We start from the raw sequence: 18,451 nt of genomic DNA on the forward strand, positions 1-18,451 counted from the left end.
TTCATTTCACCTCTTCAGACCTTCAGTACCTACTGATTAGGCTGATTTTCAAAATCACTTGATCTCTTATTAGCGGTAATTGAATCCTTTATTAATGGTAATTGCCCGCATGCTAAATAATCTTCGGTTAAAAAATCTTTATTAGATCCTTGAATACATAAGTATAAAAATTTGCAAACAAATAGTTAATAACATAAAATAATTTCCTCTTTATTGTATCTATAATTGTAGATTCAATATATAGAGTTATTTATTATTTAGTTCGTTATTTATAATATTATGTATTAATTATTACAAAAATAAAAAGCCTAAAATTAATTAAAAAAAACTCCTGAAAAATCCTGAACCTTATTTTCTTATTATAAACGACAACATACGAATGGAGTTTAGAAGTAATTTTAATTTATAAAATCTTTGCCTCTATTTTCTCAATCGCAAATAAGTGTACTTGCTCCTCAAATATCACTTTATTAAGAGGAAATTTATATGCAGATAAGCAGAATTGTCGTCAATATGCCCGCATCTTTAGATACAACAATATTCGCTCGTTAAACTGTCACTTGTCAGTTTGTGTTATGACCATTTCGTGTGTACTTACAAATGATATAATACCTCGGACAATTCATCTTTTTAATTATTATTACAATCATTAAAGACTTCAAAAGAGGTTATATATTATAAAAACAATAATGTAAAACTTTTCAATACTGTATTAACATTTAACGGCCCTTAATGTGCAAGATAAGAATTATTTGTAATATATAATTGTTATTGGAAGAATAATTAAAACATTGGTATGAAATTTGAAGCTAACCGTTCGCAGAGGTGTTCGACGGTCAACGAAGCTAAGCAACGTTCGTCTCGGTTCTTACATAGATGGAATACCGATAAAAATATGATTTTTTCCATTTTGAACATGCCGAGTTAGTCTTGGAAATATATATTCGTTCTTATACTTTACAGCGACAACGCAAGTCATAATATTTGTTTTTTAGCAGAATAATGTTAATTAATTATCAATTAATCTTGTTTTTATTCAATTTTATTTATTTTATTAAACATTAATACTTTAAATGATTTAGATATTGCTCAATAACTATTTATTTTAAGGATAACTATATGTCAAAAAAATTAAATTTGTAAAAATTTATGGATTCTTTATAAAAACAATAAAAAATATATGATATCGAAAACTGTAAATTAATTGAAAAAAGTTAAAAAAACTTCAAAACGAGAGCTCCGCCGTGACAGTGTTATCACTGCCGTGACCAGGATTCGAACCTGGGTTACTACGGCCACAACGTAGGGTCCTAACCACTAGACGATCACGGCTATCGGAGCGATGTCAACGAAAGTGAAATAAGCAGTCTGGTATTACAGAGTACTTGTTTAAAAATATTTTATTAAAAAATTGTTTTACATATTAAAGCATTGTCCAATATATATTAGAGAAATTGCTGTGTTTTTTTACGTAATGAAAAATATCAAGCTCATTATATTTTTATACTTAGCATCGAGTTCTGAAGATATTCAATCTTACAAGATAAAAATATAGTTTAATTATTATCTATAATATGTATGTATATTATTTTTAAATTAAAATTTTTAATTAAATTACAAAAACGAAAACATACTTTTTTACAGCGAAGATAATTTGTAGGGACAAAATTTATATTTTACTTGAGTACGAAATTTGTTCATATTAAAAGATTTACTTTTAAAATAAATTTTAATTTATAGATACATATTTTATATGAGTGACATTAACATTACGTTTTTTTTTTTTGTCCGTCTTAATTACAAATCAAATAGAATGTAGAACATAAACAAAAACCCAGTAATCGTTCAAAACAAGCAATTATCTGAATCAACGAACAAATTATTTTTGTTTGACTTTGTCCCTATCTAAATAAACACACATGACAAAGAAAATTATCCATTATTGTTTTAAACAGAAGGACTATTTCGGCGTAAGATCCGTCGGGCCAGTATAATGATGTCCGAAATTACAAAGCAATTTGTGACACGTGACATTACAAAGAAAATAAAAAGATTTCTCTACTTTCATACGTTGTATATTTGTTTTGAAGAACTTCTGTTTTAATTTATAAATAGATTTTTATAAATACCTAATTGTCTCATTTTGAAAAGAATTTGTATTTGATATTTTTATTACTTAATGAGTCATACATTTGTGACGAACGAATTTGTCATTAATGAGTGTTGCCGTTTAAAAAATAAATAAATAGTAGATATATTTTTGTTTATAGGTAAATGTTCTTCTTTCTATTTATATAAAACAATAATTAAACTTAAAAGCATCGTTTCCATCTTTTAATTGATGTAATGTTTTATAATTATATCTTTTTATCCCAAATCATGTAAGGATACTTATTCTTTATGTAGACTGAACATTTTAATGATTGGAGGTCTTTTATAATAAACACAAGGCTGTTAACCTTCTGGCTAATTTTAAGCTAGAACCACTAGCTTAATTAAATGATGAGCATAAATTATTTTACTATGACTTACGCTAGGCGTTTGAATGTACGAGTACTTTGAATGCGAACACAGTTAGTACTAAAAATATAAACAAAATTTCCGCCTTATATTTTATTACACACGTCAAATTGTCTCTCAAAACTACTGTTATAAATAATACAAGAAAATTTATCGAAAACCATTGCTCCTCTTTACCTTTCACAGCGGGATGGTTATGGCCCAAAGTTGGGAAGGCGCGACAGGCACCACGTTGTATTTTCTGATGAAAATAAATCAACTAACTCTTAAGATACAAGAATAAAGGTTAAAATTCAATGCCACTGATTATAGTGATGGTGTTTATGTGTGTGATCTAGTATAATGCGACTCATTTATAACGTATTGTATTTTGATGGTACGTCACTGCAGACTAGTTCTGAACGATACGAGATGAGGAAATTGTTATGTCTTGAGATTTGAAGCCAAGTTTGAAATGTCCAAATGACTGTTATCGCTACGTTATGCTTTATTGTCTTCGAGAGGTCGTTGGAGCGTGAAATCTAAGGGTTATGGAGACGTTTGAAATACTTTGGATGGATTTATTCTGTAAGAATATTGTTCAAGGTTTTATGAAGCAGTTATAGTGTTCTAGACTATGACTATAATATGGGTACATTATAGTTTTATAGTAAGATCTATCAAAGAGGACAAAAATGACATATAGATTTTATAACAACTAAACTTTTTGATAAATATAAGAAAAGATAAGAAATTTGAAATCAACATTCAGAGTGTCGCTATATCTAGAAAGTCTCCCCAATTTTTTAATACAAAATCATTCCTCTGGTATTGTGACGACACTAACAATGAACAATCCACAGCCATGGATTAACAGCCGTATTTATTTGAGCGATTCAATTTTTGATATCGGTTGAATTTCGTAGCCGTGTCCTATACAAAACACACCCCTCAAAGTGAACGGAGCAAGTATCATTTTAGATCAAACACGTGATAACGGCTATAAGAACACCCCTATTATTTGATACAATAAAAGTGAAGTGTCGACATATTCCGCATTCTACTGCGAAATTACTAGAAGTATGATTGACCAAACTGATCGTATATCGAGACGCAGTTAACTGACGTACTGCTTATAAAATAAAGTCTGATTTCGCAGAACATTTGTAGATATCGATGAAAGATTTTGGGGTGACAGTGTCAGAACAGCGATGGCTGTGTAAAGGTCGGTAGCAAGCCAGATAGGTACTAATGGTGATTGAGAAAAATATTGCTCCAGTACTCTTCCAAATAACTCCTGGATGTCTTTATGAATATTGAAGATGTATATCCGATATTTCATTTGATTACGCTCTTATTCAGGTCCAACACAAAAGAGCAACTTAATGGAGGCTATAAAGTATAGTTTGTGGGACATAAAATTTATCATATGAATGAGAAAGTATAAGAAAATATATTAAAAATAGTTTATCATAATATATTAAAGAGGATTTCGTTTGATTAGAGATTGTCCAAAGAAGAGAAATCAGCACGCGAAGTCTCATGACATTATAAGTATTTAAAATTAGCAATGATAGTAAATTTCTCAAAAGCAGGTCCCACTGCTTCATGTATGACACAATACATTAATCGTCAAAGATTACCCTCGTATTATTAATATTCAGTCGACTAACTAAAGGGTGAATACATTCGGCGCGTCGCAGTCAGAAACGCGTTAACAATCCAGATAATTAATATAGGAATTATATTTGAGAAATAGCCACTGCTTCAAAGGGTTGGAAGTCGGCTCCGGGTAGAATATACCCTGACTTCCTTTTAAAGGAAAGTAATTACATATTTAGCAAACATAATTTAATAGTTCTAGGAAGATAAAAAGCTTTAAATGTCATCACAATATTTTGATCTGAGTTCGAACCCTTGTTGGTTTGGAACGTAATCGAATTAGAAACCTAATCCAACCTACAACAGTAATAAGTGGTTCAAATTGGTATCTTTTTTCTATTCCCCGTTTGAAATTTGAGGTAATGCTTTTATCAGAAATCTGTCGGCTATAAACAATGCCATATGTTGAGTTTTGAATGTAAATAGGCCAAAGGGTGATTTGATATTTATAGAAACCGGTCCTTTTGATAGATCAACTTATAATTTGCTCCAGAAATAATACCTGATTTTAATGCTAAAGATTTTCAATTAAAACGTTGTGCTAATTAAAGTAAATGTCTGAATTCTCGAGTAAAATTCTTATTTTTTAAAATCATAATAACCTTTTTAGTGGCAAACATGAATAATAGCGAAAAGATTAATTCGACCAATCACATCAAAGTACGAATTCTTACTTTAAAAATAAGGTCATGTTATTAGGTCTCCAATATTTCTTAGCATATGACTAATGTAAAAACAACCTTAACAATAAAAGAATAAGTATCGAAATTAAAATATAAGCTTGAATAGGTATGTATGCACAGATAAAGACCAGTATAAATATCCGTACTCTGTGACCAAACACGAAGCTGTCAGGGGTGAATATATTACGGATTCCAATTTGAAAATTGTCAAACCTAATATCGCATTCGAAAATCGAATAAAGCTTCGGTATGGATTGTGATTATTTCCAATTAGATGTATTATAAACAATTTGACACATTTTGGGGTTACAGTTTCTGATTTAATGGACAACTTGAATGTAAAACTGTTTTGAATTATAAATTAATATAAATAAGAAAGCTTGTTTTGGCTTTTATTGCTGTGATATATTTTAATTAAGATTTTATATTTTTTATGGTTAGTTTAGATAGGTACTGGATTTAAATAAGTACTTCTCAAATTATTTATACTTAATCTATCGAAGTAATTAGTTATCACGTTTTAAATATCTATACTAAATGTTCTATAGTATAGATTTCAATGTATTTAACTGATTTAGATTCAGTTCATGAGTATGACCACAACATAATTCCAAACAAAACTTAAACAGATAAAAAAATTTAAAACATTGTTTGAAAGAAACTAAGAAACATTGCCAGTACCTATTACAGTTGACCCTGAAAAAGTGAAAACTCACATTCCTATACATTGAAATATTTAATACATAGAAATATATTTAAAAAAAGGCAAATAATATTTTATTGGTTTTTGTGTTGTTTAACCCGAGTTAAATTTGTTATACTTCATACGGACCGTTCAAAGTTATTCATTCATACTTTTTCCACATAATATATATACGTATTAGCGTAGATTGTTGAATGAGAGATGACAAATACTTCCTGTATAACGTATTGAAGTTAAACGTGGCATAAAATCCTTTTATATTTAATAACTTAAGCATGTATAAATATGTCATGAAGTGTTCAATTTATTGATCACAGTAGATTTAAACGTAAAAACTAAAAAGAATATTCAATAATTTTTCACCTAAATTAACATTGAAAATAACTTCAATAAAATCACAAAGATATATAAAAATAATAGCCATCAATCCATAGTTATTATTCATTAATAGATTCAATATTTAAGTTCAGCTATTAATAAATATCTATCAGATATCTGTTTATTTATTAATAAGGCGAAGCTATCAACACATTTTTTTTTTTTTTTTTGATGACGCAGGGAAACTCTTTTTACGAGCCGTCTCACCGGCCTTGGTGGGGCCGGAGAGGATGTGTGAGACTCGACCTGGGCAGGTCCCTACTCACTAAAACCACTGCGAAAGCCATCGGCCGCTATGTTGGTGCACCCCGGATCTGTCAGCGACAGGGCACACCAGCGACTGGCCGGTCCTGGCAAAGACCGGACTTACTCCCTCGGAGAAAGGGGGCGATCCCGGCAATTAGGATCGCCCCGACGACGCCGGGCTTTCACAGGAGCCGGGTTACCAGCCCGACCCCAGCCCGGGGCGCAGGGGCGCTATTGGAGGAGGCGTTGATATCGCCCCCGGCGCGCCCCCGTCCGTCGTCTGCGGAGGGAGGGTGCATCAGCCGCAACCTCCCGTTCCCGCTCAGATGCCTCCTTCGTGGACATAACCGTCTCACAGAAGGAGGACACCGCCATCCAGGACCTGTCACTCTCAAGCATCTTCTCCGCGACACTCGAAAGCGACAAGCCCACTCCGCCGAGCGCCGCCACAAGGTCTTGGCGCTGCGCAGCCCATCTCGGGCACACCTCGAGGGTGTGCTGGGCTGAGTCCACCGCAGCGCCGCACTCATGGCAGCCTCCTCCCGGCTCTCTCCTGGCCACCCGACACAAGTAGTCACCGAAACAGCCGTGCCCGGTGAAAACCTGCGTCAGGCGGAAAGTAAGGGGTTTGCGTTTCCGCCTCATCCAACGCTCTAGGACCGGACGGAGCGCAGCCGTTGTACGTTTACCGTACGGCTGGCCCGCCAGGTCCTCCCCCCACTCCCGCATAAGGCGCGACTCCCCCTGCCGGCGAACCGCCTGGATCTCCTCTGACGAAGGGTTCTCTCCGAGAGCCCTCCTACCCGAGACGTAAGAGAACACCTCGGCGAGAACCGACGCCACCAGATCCCAGGGCGGATCGCCAGCAAGAGCCGTCGCTGCGGCCCAGGAGACCGTACGGTACCCCCTAATCACCCTCACCGCGGGTGCCCTTTGCGCCGAGCGCAGTAGGGCCTTGACCCCGCGGCTCATCGGTCGATCAGCCCAAACGGGAGCACCGTACGTGGCTATACTCCGACAGACCCCAGAGTATAGCCGCCTGCAAGCTGCGCTGGGTCCTCCGAGGTTCGGGAGGAATTTCCCCAGCGCACCTGCCGTCCTCATGACCTTCGGCCCCAACTCCCTGAAATGGGGCACGAAGGTCCACCCTCCGTCAAGGGTGAGCCCCAGATATTTCATGGTCGGGCTTACCCTGACCCTCCCTCCTCCTATGAGAAGGGTGGCACCCGGCGGGGGTCCTTTCCGCCCAGTCCCGCGGAAGAGGAGGGCTTCGGTCTTGTCGATTCTGACCCGAAGCCCCAACCTCTCTATGCGGCTGACCACGAGATCAGTACCGACCTCGGCCAGCCGCGCCGCCTCCTTGTAGCTCCGTCCCCGGGATAAGACGAGGGTGTCATCTGCATAGCAAATGACACCCATCCCGGGGAGGAGGCGACTCCGCAGGACCCAGTCATACCCGACATTCCACAGGACAGGTCCCAAGACCGAACCCTGTGGAACGCCGTTTTCGACTGTCCACCACTCTATGGACCCCCTCCGGTTCTCGACTGCCACCCTCCTCTGGGAGAGGTAGTCGCCTATCAGCCTCCTCAGATACAGGGGCACTCCGAAGTACTCGAGTGCCACCTGTATCGCGCTGTGTGGGAGGCTGTTGAAGGCGTTGGCGATGTCCAACGACACTGCCAACACTACCTCTCCTCTGCGTCCCGCCTCTTCCGTCACCGCCCTCAGGCGTTTGAGGGCATCGACGGTCGACCGACGGGCTCGGAACCCAAATTGGGACTCTGACAGTCCCGGGCCCGAGCCTTCCTCCAGGTGCCGAACGAGACGGGTGGCCATAATCTTCTCCAGGGCCTTCCCCGCCTCGTTCAGCACAACCACCGGTCGCACCGCCGAAGCCGAGTCCAGAGGCCGGCTGCCTTTTGGGAGTAGGCAAAGCCGGCCTTCCTTCCAGGCCCTCGGAAACTGCCCGGACCTCAGACAGAGGTCGAACAGCTCCCTGAGGGCTTCCCCGAGGTGCACCAGGGAGAGAGCAAGAACTCTCCCGTGCACCCCGTCCGGAAGCTATCAACACATCGGTATTATATACTAACACAACATAACCGGTATCAGTGTAACCTATTTACATAATTCACAATGCGATAATAATTAACCGTCAACAAATACTCATATGTACAATTGTTAATCAGCTGATGTTATCACTAATTAGATCGCGGATATCGGTTAATTGTCTCTAATTAAGCAACCTTATCTTATGAACTGAGAATTGACACTGTCATGGGATTATTAATGTTGATGGAACTATACTGGCTGAATGTTGTAAGATCTTGTCGTATTTTTGTTGTTTTTTTTTTGTTTTTCGATTGCAATCATTATAATTGTTTTTTTTTTTGTGAATTCTTCTTCTATAGTATACTTGATTTTATAATGAATAATTTGTGATAATTAATCAAAAATATAAAATAAATGAAAATCTATGTCTTTTAACAATTTTGTCTTCTATATATTACACATTTGAAATGCCAACGTCCATACCACGTTGAATACACCGGTTCTCGTCCGATCACCGAAGTTAAGCAACGTCGGGCGCGGTCAGTACTTGGATGGGTGACCGCCTGGGAACACCGCGTGATGTGTTGGCTTTTTTGTTCAATGAATAGATATTTTTTATTATATGGAATAAAATCTATATTAAATATTTAAAGAATATACATTTTGTATAATTAATTAAAATAATAGTAATAAAAGATTTAGTCCTGACCGCTCTTAGGCTATAATGATGATATTACAATAACAATTCCAATTAAAACAGGCACAAACAAACATAATATTCCGTTATGGAATATTAAGGAAATAACTAAATTGACGGGGTCAAGTTTCAATAGATGCCAAAAACCGAATACACTACCCAAAGGACCGCTTTGCATAAAGACCGTCAAACATAAAATCTTACGAGGATATCCAACAATTTAAAAATTCCGCTCACAAGTAACTGCTATGCCAACACGACCCTTATCACAAACAGTTAAAGCGGAATGTATGAAGTTTATAGTGTAAAATAAGCTTTGTCGGAGCTTACTAAAATCATTACAGCGTGGCTTTAGAACCAACTAAACACAATACCAAATCTCTGGCTCGGTACAGTTTTACAATAATCTATATACATTGCTGGTTTTATATCAAATTTGATCTATTACATTCTTATGTAGCTAGCAATGCATATTTTCCAACCTTAATCATCACTTCCCATTTATGTTTAGAGTACAATCAATTGCAAAGATACTCCCGGTTTAAATTAAACAGGACAATGGTCAGTGGTCGTAACGGCCCTGATCCTAAGTTATGTGAAGATTAGCTCTATCTTAATATCTGCTGCATTAACAAGGGTTAGAACTGTAGATGTGTGTGATTGAGTTAATGAAACTTCGGCAGGAATTGATAGTGCCACGATAATAGCTAACATGAAAATTTTGATTAGTACAACATTTATATTTAGATATGTTTATTTTTATATGAAAAAAGTAGTATTCTCTTAAGAAATAGTTAAGTATTAAACTTGTAACTTTGCTATTTGTTTTAAGCAGGGGTCCTTTTCATCGAACAGTATAAACTATAATATAAGGAAATATGTTTAACTTTTAAATTTTTTTACAAATCATTTATAAAAAATAAGATTCATATTATTTTTTTGGAATAACATTTTAAAAACTTAATTTTATTTTTAGCTTCGTAGGCGTATTTTATCTGTTGTTATGATGTCTTGTACTGTATTCAATGTATTGTACTGTTTCAAACAATACGAGGAAATCCAGTTGCAATGTCGAATATAACGCCGCCACCAACAGATATTAATGATGGATATTTATAACTCATTGTATTATCTCATTTTGACTGTCATCGTTTTCACTAAAACATGCTTAAGTCTACAGGAATAAGGATCAAAATGATACGTTATTGTACTCTGAATGATATCAACCGAGTTAAGATACTGTCCAGGAGTTAATAGACGAAATAACAAGTTTCTTTTGATGTGAATTTTTGATAAATTGGCGGCATATTTTATAACATAATCGAGAATAAAGGGACGTAATACAGTGTCATGAATACGATGTCAAATTATTGCGATCTTACGACCATTGCTTACTTGAGTAGCTATTTGATTTGAACTGAGCAAATTTTTTATAAATACATACATTAAAATTAATTAAAACTGCAATTAAATATATATATATTGCATGGGAGTTCTTCGTTATTATTTATTGGAACTCGTCTTTATTTAGAGTACATGATTTTGCCACGTCATATGATTTTCAAAGCACTGACATTATAATTACATATAATGGCACCTCGTAATAACAATAGTGTTAACCCTTTCTGAGATTACAGCATATAAAATCTAACACCTTATCTTATATTTATTTTTAAAATATATATACATATATATATATATATACTATTTTAGGTAGCATATAATATATAATATAATAATGTGTTTGTTAATTAAAAATGTAATTTATTATTCATAATGGAACAGATTATAAATTCGCGGTCCCCTCTAGCAAATAGAGATGTGTTGATAACTTATAATCCCGAGTCCTGACAAATGGTGTTAATAAGAAACCCGTCGTGGTGGGATTAGCTAGTGTTAATTGCAGTTTACACCAGCCCAGTGATGTCTTTTCTAGCATTCGTTGTGTAATAATATTAAATTACGAAGTTTTTATACGAAAATACCTTTTTAATACTAATATTAGGCTTTGGGGCCAGTATTGTATGGTTTAAGAAATATAAGTAAGGTTATTTAAGATAATTCTAGGCATAAGTGTAATAAACTTATAACATTATTTTTGTAATAGTAAAAATATTTATCAATAACAAAACGACTACTGTGTATGATTTCATAAAAGTTGTTCCTAAGTTCGAAATTCTATTCGATAATATTTTTTATCGATATCAATAATAATTTGAACGTCACTACAAGATAATGCAAAGAGTCATCGTAGTCGTAAGCGGATTATTTTAAAAATTAAAATGGCAACCCGTAATTAAAATATGTCATAATATTAAAGGGACAAAATGAATAACAAAATGAGGTGTTGGATTTAATAATATTTATGAATGTAATTCATTTTCTGGCAACATTACGTATTGTTTGGTAAAGGTTGAATAAAATTTTTCGATGAGCTTTTTTATAGCTATATTAAATGAAGATATCCAAATATTCTTTTAGACAACGGTCCAAGTTTCTATGACATATAATTTTGATAAATTTGTTTTAGTCTAGCCAGTATATTTACTCTAACTTGGCATCGTCGTACTAAATAAAAACATTTTTACATTCATAACTCTTTGTTATATACATAATGTACGTATATACATACATTTACAGTAAATAAAACTAATATTTTCGGATTACTACGCGTATTTTATGTTTTTTTTCATCTTGTTTGCCCGTGATCACGATTGCTGCGAAGTAAGCGAAACGTCGGGAGTATGTAGTTTAAACTAATCATTATATATTTGTACAATAGTTTTGTAAGGACGCATTCACAACTGCAGACCTCTAAATATTTTTATACAGATCAATTACACTATAGTATTAAATATTATATTAATAAGTTTAACATAAAATAATGCTTTAAGTACGAAATATTTAGTGTAAGACATTTTAAATTAAGTGATTTTAACATGAAATTATAACTTCATTTTTGTCCGACGGCACTCTTGCTTGAATTTATGTTTAACAAGACGAATATGTTTGGACAATACGCCCGTTGTAAGGATCAAAATGGATGAATCAATGAGACATACCTGAGTATACTAATCTAATGCATTATAACCCTTGTGTCTATAGTAATAAGGGTTATGAGACCGATTGAGTTGAAAGACAAATACCAGCAATTGTAGCCGGACAGCATCTCTCGATGATGAAGTGGGATATCAGTATGACAAAGTTTCGGTTTATGAGCTATATTAAGATGATGTACAGCGATGTTGCAAACAAACATACATTGTTATATTATGCTTTGATTTTCCTGTTTCAATTTGTCATAATGAATTAACTTTCATTATATAATATTTAGATTTTTTTAATAAAAGATTTAAATTCATGACTATTTAATGTTTTGTTTATAAATAAGTTTCCTAAACATCTCGTAATTGTATTTTAAAACCTTCATTATGCCCTTCTACGATTCTTTTAAAAAAATAATTATGTCTGCTGAAATGCAAAATGATCAGGATTGCTCTACAAGTATCCTTCATAATCAATCAACCGAATGTTATTTATATGGCATGTGAAATAAAAAATATATATATGTAAATCTTCGCACAGATTTATTTACAAACGAAACCCTCACGGAACGTGTTAATGATATGAACCGGTCGGGTCCAATGGAGCTGATTGAAAAGGGCACAAAAACACTCTTCCTCAATACAAACCCTTGTCAGTTAGACACAACAAAACGTTACAGTGAAAAATTAAATCTTGTGGACACTAGCCGTGGGTGACCGCTGAAAGTGTGGACTTGGCGAACTCGGATCCTAAAAATAAAAAATAAAAATCGAATATAATTAAACTATAGCATCGAAAAAAGCACGTAAAATAAGAAAAGCACTAAACTGCAAATAAATTTTTTATTTTTAGACATTAAATGTTGTACATGCTGATAATAAGTTTTCTCTTCTAGAATATTAAATTTTTGGTAGAATGACACAAAACCAACATTTAACGTTTGATTTCTATAAATTCTATGAAGCTGTTAAATAATAATTTGGTGCAAAATATGTAAAATTGTGCTTATATAGATTATTTATCCCGAGTTTATCGTTTACTCTCAGTAACAGTGTAAGCCTGACCATTAATCAAAGACACTTAGTGAAATTTACATAAAATTCAACTCATGATTAATGCGTGTACGTGATACGGTGTGTTATACGGTTTATTTAGTGTATATTTGATAAATTATACGAAATTGTAACACCAGATAATAGTGGACTCTACTGAATAGGTTGACTTATAACACAAAGGGTCATATTAATGCTGGATGTATATATTACTATAAGTATTATATTTTTTAATGTAATTTTGGGCTAATATTTGTATTCATATTCAAGTAGTAATCCTGTAACCTTTCGTGTTACGTTCCGATTTCTTCAAACGTAATATTCCGTAGATTGCGGGTGCAGTTCCGCTCGTTTCAATGAATATTTCATTATATATATTTTGTATTTGATAATTAACTTAAGATGAATATATAATTTCTAAATATTTTGCTTATATTCAATATATTTTATCCATGTAAGTAAAAGACACAGGTGCATATTAACCAGCCACGATAACTCCGAAATGACAAATACTCGAAGTCGACATGCTGGCAAACGGAAGCTGTAAATCTAGTATTAAGCCTCCGTTAAATAATGGATGAGTCTCGCGTAAAAATCCTACAGGAATTATAAAGACGTCCATAATTCATTTTCATTCGAAATACTGAATGCTTTTATAAATGTATTTCGAAATACAATGGAGAGATAAATGTCTATTTTTAATGTGACAATAATTCACTCGAGACTTCAAAAACGAGGCCAAACTAGGAAGTTGATGAAAATTTAGTTTTAAATATATTCATTCATCTAAACTTCTATAATATACGATCTATATTTATTCCATAAAGTTTTAATGCAGATTTATATGAAAGCTCCTTTAACGCCACAGACGCCATATAACTCATGGCAACACAAAAACAGAAACAACATAATCTTGCCACAGACCAGTCTGTTCAAATGACATTCGTTTTTCTCACATCCGTTGTATTCAAATTTGACATTGACAAATACTCGGTCATTTCCGACTGCGGTTCGGATGTTCATATCATTTATATTCATTCGAGTTTTGTACACGACTTATAACTTCAGATACAAGTGATTCTACTCACCAGTAACCTATATAGAGTATATATATTTCCACTTATATTGTATTCGTAATTTTTTTATATAGTTAGTTTAAGTCGTCTGATAAAGAGCTGGCAAAAATAACAGACTTCTGTTTGTCTTAGAAATCTCAAGCACAAGAAACTCGGTAGTTTATTCCAAGTCACGAAAGCCAAAATGTGATATAGTTTTAGCAAAATATAATTCATAAATATTATTATTTATTAATTGTGAAAATATTTCAATGATGTCTTTATTTGTCTTAGATCTGTTGCGTCACGATCTTATGCAGAATCGATGAGGCAAACCTGGTCTTTCCATTCAATATTTTATTTTCTTAATCACGTCACTAAATTCTTGAATTATATTAATTGTATTTTTAATTCTTGAATTATATTATTGTCATTGGCATGTCGTGTATCTGCTTTGTTAGTTGCATAAAATGTATATCTTCAACGAAACTTGTATTTGATAAATTGAAAATGTTTCGTAAAACAACTTGTTAAATCAAAAAAGTTTAAAATTTATTTTATTTAGTCAACTGAACAGAAATCGATCTGGCCTTAATAATTGCTTATGGTATATATAACATCTTAACTATATAGCAATACATATTTTCAGTGGATAAATTGTATAGAAAAACAGGAAAACCTTACAAGAGCCGGCATTAGCGTGTTAAGCGACCCGTCACAAAATCACCCTTCACGATCAAAACGTCCGTATGTAAATGTTATCGCGAATTTATTGTTACAACTCCAACAGCTAAGTGATATTCGAGATTTCGAAATATGCTGCGAGCGTTTTCCTTATTTTATGTAAAAACCCCACCGTTATATCCTGAACCCGGTTACAGAATAGCTCACCGACGATGTATACATTTAACGGATTCACTGCAAGTAGTAACGGGTCAAGTTGGATTGGACGGTAAATTTCTCAATGGTTTATACCGTACTGATTGCTTCCCGGCGCCATTCTCAAATTTAAGGTAATATTGTGCTAAATGAGAACTGATTGAAGAGAGCTAGCGTCTTAATGACTCCGGGTCCTGAATGAATCTTAAGCCGACCACCATAGAGTTGAATATTGAGTTCATTATTTAAAATGAAAAGTAATAATAGAAATAATTCAGAGGAATATGAAACAGTACAAGAAATAAGGACTAATGGTGATTTATGAGAGTTTTCTTTAGTCTACGTTTTCAATTAGGAATGAATGATGAAACGGTTTGATAATATAAAGGAAATTCTATAACGACGTCTTAAAAAAATCACCTCCCATATGTGTCATATTAGTTTAAATAAATTCAAATAATAATTACATTGTTCTGTTACATTGAAATCCTTTTTTCACAAACAAGGTCGGCAACGCATCCGCAACATCAATTACGTTGCAGTTGTCCAGGGGCGACAGTGTCTACCTTCCATTAAGTAGGCTATCTGCTCGTTTGGAACCTTTGAATTAAAATCAAAAATCCTATATATAAAGTTTCTTTTATAATGGTCTACCTATGACACAGATTTTTACATGATCAATACAAAGCGTGCAAACACGCGAAGACGTGAACTGTTACCGACAGATATTAAAATCCATTAAAGAATCAATGGCGTATGTTGTGAATGTAACGATTGTTGAAACGTTTGTCGTATCAAAAAGGTTTTCGCTATAAATTAAAGTTAATATACATGTTAATGGCGTAAGAAAATCTACGTCTTCCCCTTTGCTTCTGCTGACGATAAACATAGATGTACAATGTTTTGGATAAGTTGACATTTAATAAAATTAACGTATTCTTTTGTCACGTTAGTTATTAATCAGATTTTATACAACCTCAGGTAGCTTTTAGGTTTATAAAACATAAAACAAGAAAAACCATTTAAATATATATAAATAACATTTTATATAGCTTTTTGAAATTATTGAAACTTGTGACATGAGTACAATTACTCAGTAAAGTAAAGTAAATAAAATACTTCAATAAGTATTTTATTTACTTTTTATTTATACCATATCCGAATTTATTACATTATTGCTTCATAAAACAGATCGCTTGCAAACGTGCGATTCGGCCAGTGGAGTGAGACTAAAAGCATTGTAAATTTCATACAAATGTTGTGTATTTGAGAACATTTTAAATCCGAAAGTGGTCCCAAAAGTAACATTCGCATATTCAATTCCATTTGAAGTAGGCGGTCGAAGAAATCTCCAAAATAATGTCAGACGCTTAAATTAACTCTGTAACTTAAGTTATTACTTGCTTAATACTGCTCTCAATTCTTTCAACAACAGTATCAATAATTTCAACATAGTAAGTATGGTTTAAGTTGTACTTTCATTTATATATATTTTAGTGACTTCATGGCGTTTATATAACTAACTAACCGCTGTAGTCGACTGTTGGAAGTTAATGTGAATGCACACACAAGTTTTATATGAAGTAGAGCCTGAAACGACCTTTGATTGCTCGTTGGTTATAAATTAAATTCAAAAACATAGTCCACATACAAATGTACAAGATGACACAAATAAATACATTTATTGCGTATAAATATTTATTCTTATTATTGTATCTCTTTAAACGGATACACGTGTAAGTAAGATTAAAATATATAAATAAATATTTTGCCATACAAAATAATATCTATCACGTTAAAACGTAATAAATTGTTATGACAAAAGCGGCGCATTCGTAAATTGGAACGTATCTTAATAAAAATGTATGACACGGTTGTAATTCGAGTTTATGGGATGCAGTTAAAATATATTTGGCAACAAGCGGCCTACGTTTCATCGATTTTAATCACGCTAAGTGACAATGTATTTATCACCTAAAACGCCCAAATCGAATAACCGGCTATCGGTAAATATGCAAATTTGTTAGGTCCCGCAAATTTCTACACTCATCAATAATAATTTAGATGCGAATTAGTTTATTTGCATTGCCAATTACGTTCCGGATTACATTTAGTTAACATTTTACACCTGGATTTTGTTTTAAATAAAAAAATACTTTATAATATTATATGCATATATTTTCAAAATGTAGTCTATTTTCCGTGTAAGGTAAATGCGTGTATTAGATAATTCTAATGTGTATTTCTAAGAGGATCACTTCATATAGCTTCCAGATCGTTGGCGCATGCACTCACCAGATGTCAGCACTAATTACGTGCGTGTGACGCGCTACATTCCGATTAAATTGCTCTGTGATCGGTGGCTCTAATCTATTTAATTAGTACGCTGTTTACATTTACATTGGGTAATAGATAATCTTAATAGATATAATCAGATATTACTACATAAGAACTACAATAGTAGAAAAGTTTACAGCTGATATAGAAACTGAATACCTTGATATTTAAATACAAACGAATTCCGATTAAGCGGTTATATGTAATCATTGCAAGGCCGAATTTTAAAAAAAGACTGACCAGCCAATCTTTAACTATGTACATACATTGTGACAAAAGACTTTTTAAAATCTGAGTTCGTTTAAATAAAAAGAAATACATAATTATAAGTCTTTATATTACAGTTTCCAACAATATATATAAAATCAATTTAATCTGTAGGATCGCATATTTGTCTTGTATCCTGTTTAGATACCTACATATGTCAGAATAGTGCAATAATAATATTCCCTTACGATTTGGACACGTGTTACATTATAGCTAATGATGATTCAGAGATTCATGATCAATTTACATATTATGTAAATATTATACAATATAATTATTAATTAATACATAATTATATTATAATGATACAGAACAGAACTATTTGTATCCAATTAAAATGTGTTCTCGTTGTATAATCAATAATGTAACAACATTAAAATAGATGAATGGACGGACAATAAATGACGGCATAAGTAAAAATATTGCACCCAAAAATCCGATGTAACATAATTAATCCGAGCTCTATAAAAGTGGATTAACAGACGGCCACTCGGACAAATTGTGTATTAATATTTTATGTGTTCACACCGCCCGGCCTTTGACCGATCTCATAAAACTGTCATCGTGAGACAAAGTGCTATCTTCTTACGAGTGATTTAAGTCCGGATTACTGGGATATTACGTTTGTATTAATAATGCAATAGTTGTGTATGTGTCATTAATGTTATACAATTTTATGGCATAGAATATAAATATATTTTAGAAATCATGGAAAGTTAAAGATATTGCTTAGGTTATTATTTACACTGTGGTCAGTAATTCGTATAAGAATATCATCCAGGAGAGTTGCTCTTGTGTGTAATGTTAGGTATAATTGTCACTGTTGGATTAACAGAAGTAAGTATAGCTTACTGCGAATCACTAATTAAATGTCACACTGCTCATATATGTCCTAA

At 33.6% G+C, this 18,451-nt stretch overlaps 2 non-coding genes across 2 annotated transcripts; one reads left to right on the top strand and one right to left on the bottom strand.

Annotated features, from left to right (window-relative positions):
• Positions 1-1,260: 1,260 nt before the first annotated feature.
• On the bottom strand, positions 1,261-1,332 carry Trnah-gug (transfer RNA histidin (anticodon GUG)). The gene has a single exon. It is a non-coding gene; the product is annotated as a tRNA-His (tRNA).
• A 7,360-nt stretch (positions 1,333-8,692) lies between these two features.
• LOC116774205 (5S ribosomal RNA) lies at positions 8,693-8,813 on the top strand. The gene has a single exon (XR_004353751.2). It is a non-coding gene; the product is annotated as a 5S ribosomal RNA (ribosomal RNA).
• The last annotated feature ends 9,638 nt before the right edge of the window (positions 8,814-18,451 follow it).

Source organism: Danaus plexippus, chromosome 20 (genome assembly GCF_018135715.1).
Source record: "Danaus plexippus chromosome 20, MEX_DaPlex, whole genome shotgun sequence".
In the NCBI taxonomy this organism is placed as follows: Eukaryota; Metazoa; Arthropoda; class Insecta; order Lepidoptera; family Nymphalidae; genus Danaus; species Danaus plexippus.